At 38.4% G+C, this 3,567-nt stretch overlaps 1 protein-coding gene across 6 annotated transcripts in view; it reads left to right on the top strand.

The window, feature by feature from the left end:
* Positions 1 to 303, top strand: part of LOC146454223 (uncharacterized) — a 33,655-nt gene extending 33,352 nt beyond the window's left edge. For all 6 annotated transcript variants that reach the window (XM_085095688.1, XM_085095689.1, XM_085095685.1 and 3 more), the window contains one exon: positions 1 to 303. This exon is cut by the window's left edge and continues 388 nt beyond it. The gene's annotated coding sequence lies outside the window, so the exon portion shown is untranslated.
* Positions 304 to 3,567: the final 3,264 nt, after the last annotated feature.

Genomic DNA, 3,567 nt, shown 5'->3' with positions numbered 1-3,567 from the left:
GATAAAAGAGCAACAACAACAGCGAGCCAAAACAGGTGACTCCGATAGTACTTTTCGTTAGTTTCTTCAATTATTAACTCGGTGAAATGTTATGGATTGGGCAACGGCGAATGTGTTTGAGTAACACGGCAATGGCCTGTTTACTACACGTAACTATCGACAAAATTTGTTGGATAATATAATATTGTCAACTTGTGACAATTGAAGATTTAACGTTATTCTAAGCTAAACTCAAAAGATGTCGAGGGGAAAAAATGACTTGTAAATAAGAGACTGGTGAAAAATAAACAGATAATTGCATCACACCGTAGATCGTTATCTTGGGATTCGTTGCAGCGCCCTTTATAGTTTAAGATTTTGGGGCCGCCATTTTGAATGTCCCTGACACCTTCTCAATCAGCGGATTTGTTTTTCTTTTCAGTGCAATATCCATGAGCGTAAAAATTCAAACAGTGAAGAAAGCAAAGCGCGGTACGGTAAAATGAGGATAATATATCCAGACCTCTTCTCTACCCTCTAGTATACCACGAGGGTAAAAAAGATACCCATTTTCGGGCGCCTCCCATCATAAACCACGCGCAGTCTCTTTCTTCTCTCGCGTAGATCAAGCGAGCGGCCAAGCCGTGTCCCTCTCCCCAATCCCTCCTCGTTCACTTTTTTAATTTGCGCACGTTATCTGAGGAAAAAAGTACGACTGCTTGCAGTCTACTCCCATCATCCCTCACTAAAAATGAACAAATTCACTAGTTACCAGCACTTCTCGAGAACGCCACCATGCCCTTTATCCTGGTTTCCAGTGCCCCTCGGATGTTAATAGTCCGACGTTGCTTTGAAAGTCAGAAATTTTCACATGCCGCTTGACAGGCACTTAAAAACCAAACTTTAAAAAGTTCTTTTAGCATGATGCTGAAAATATGGTTTGTTTTCTCAAGTACTTAAATAAGCTAAAACAAATATGGAAATTCCGGCTGTATACATTTACGCCTGTCTGGCTCGTGAATTGCTAAATAGGGAACATGACTTCGATATTTTCACGAATAGATCAACACTCAGACATTCAAAAACAAACTTATTTTAGGATAACAAAATCATCTTTTTTATTCGTGTTTAGGAACGTTTTATGCTATTTTCGCCAGCGTCACGGCATTGCACACGAGGTAGACTTAAGCCCTATTCAACCTTACAATAACAAAATGAAAATTGACAATAGAAAGCTGAACAATTGGCTTTGACATAGGATTCAAGTAACCGTTAACTTATGCTTTCATTTGTGCTAAATCTGCAGTCTACAAAAATCCGAAAGCAGCTTTTATGAAGGAAACAGTTTTAAACTGTGTTTAACTAAACAGGTTTTAAACGTGTTTAAGCCTTGGGTATGAATAGTTGTTGGCTTTTAAGATGGCATTGGAAACCAGCGGCAGAAAACTGAAAGACCTAATTTTATCGCAGGGTTGAAACAATTTCCCCGTTTTGGTTTCGTTGTTGGTATTTTAAGATTCGTAACAATATTTATTTAACATGCTGACTTAAAAATGCGCAAAACAATTGTTCGTGTCCACGGCGTTTATTATCAAATTTTCTCGCTGTCCTTTTTCGACCTCGATTAGCCTTAATAGGTAATCATGAATTCATTCGTTATTTTCTGCTCGCTGTAATGGGGAGTGTTGATGTTGTTTATTTTACATTTCACAAAACTGAGGTGCGTTTATCGAATAAATGAATGATGAGCCGGTCTATTGTACGTATCATATCTTTAGGAAATCGGGGAAAGCAGTGATATAATAATAATAATAATGACTTTCTTTACACAGGAAATCGTTATTACCCATAGGATGTTTACAGCCAAGCCCTGATAACAAATCACTTTCAACACCTGCTTTTAAACGAGATTATCAATCGCGATGATTTGGCCCAATATGACAAAGTAAAATCGGCCCGATTTATAAAACTTCCGTGACAGCGCTACAGATTCTTGAAATCGGCCGATTTTCATCCCGCACGATACCATGAAAAAAAAAAGGAAAAGAAAGAAAGAAAGAAATCGGCTGGCAAATTCAGTATAACGTGAATATTGGCTGTATCATTCGGGCTGACAAATCAGCACATGTGAGTTTATAGACTCAAAAGTTCGATAGCAAAGATTAACTCGTTTGTCTCACGATTGTGTTACATGGGTGTGGATTTGGATGTGTCACGTGCACGAAGGATGTGATTCAGTCATTATGGTTTGTAACAATAGCTTTCTTTATTCTGGGTAAACTGACATACACTCTTTTTTTTTGTACAAGATATTGTTTTTCCAGACTGAATATTTTTACTTTTGCTGCCGATGTTAGACTAAAAATATTATTATGTATATTGTTAGATCATGATTATAGCGTATGACGTTCCCGTTATAGAATATATTGGAGCCGATCAATTACAATGAAGCCTGATATGACACACCTAACTTCCTGCAGAAATGTTATTAGCATCGAACATATGGCTCTTCTTGGCTAGTTTTGTTGTTTAAAAGAAAGAATTTATCATGATACTTTTTGCGGTATAGTTCATGTCTTTTGTACTGTATACCATACATATGTATTACGTGTACCGTTCATCAAACTGTCATTAGCATCGAACATTTGGCTAGTGCAGGTTTTTATCGTATTATCGGCTAGTTTTGCCGTGTAAAGGAAGGAAGAATTTTATACGGTTTAGTTAAAAACATAATTGTATTGTATTTATATTCAACACACACAAAAAAATATTCTTTTTAAAATCTCAACCTCGGGTATATTCTTGAAATACTCTTAAAATTTCGCAAATTTCAGCCTCGATATTCTTATAAAATAAATTCTTATAAAAAAAAAAAAAGAGTGTAACCGCTTTGCCTTGGATCGTGACATCTTCGGCACTTATCGGAACCACAGGCTCCGTCATCTCAGAAGACATCTCTGTGGGGAAATGTGCACCTAAAAAATATTCTTTTTAAAATCTCAACCTCGGGTATATTCTTGAAATACTCTTAAAATTTCGCAAATTTCAGCCTCGATATTCTTATAAAATAAATTCTTATGAAAAAAAAAAGAGTGTAGCCGCTTTGCCTTGGATCGCGACATCTTCGGCACTTATCGGAACCACAGGCTCCGTCATCTCAGAAGACATCTCTGTGGGGAAATGTGCACCTAAGACTGATCGTCCACTAAGCTTGAAGAGGAGGTACGCCATCGGCTCTTAAAATAGTAGGGGTGCGTTTGTTTGGAACTGATTTGTGATCTCAGATCATTCGGATCACGGTGCATCAAAGGAACCGACGAATCCTTCTCCAGAGTGGATTTGTAAGGATTCGTCGGTTCCTTTGATACACCATGATCCGAATGATCTGAGATCACAAATCCGTTTTTGGATTCTCCCAAAAAACCCCACCCTAAGTTACAATGCTCCTAGCCTCCCAGAATCAGCTGATTCCTTTAGCCCGGTCCAGGTCGCTCGCGGCCATTTTCACTCCGTGAGTGGCCGCGAGCGACCTGGACCGTCTGAGACTCAGGCTACTTTTCGGAGCCGGATAAAAACAGGTTGTTGAGC

The sequence above is a fragment of the Pavona decussata genome, unplaced genomic scaffold (assembly GCF_977016875.1).
Source record: "Pavona decussata unplaced genomic scaffold, jaPavDecu1.1 SCAFFOLD_307, whole genome shotgun sequence".
In the NCBI taxonomy this organism is placed as follows: Eukaryota; Metazoa; Cnidaria; class Anthozoa; order Scleractinia; family Agariciidae; genus Pavona; species Pavona decussata.
This window is presented reverse-complemented; position numbering and strand designations above follow the sequence as displayed.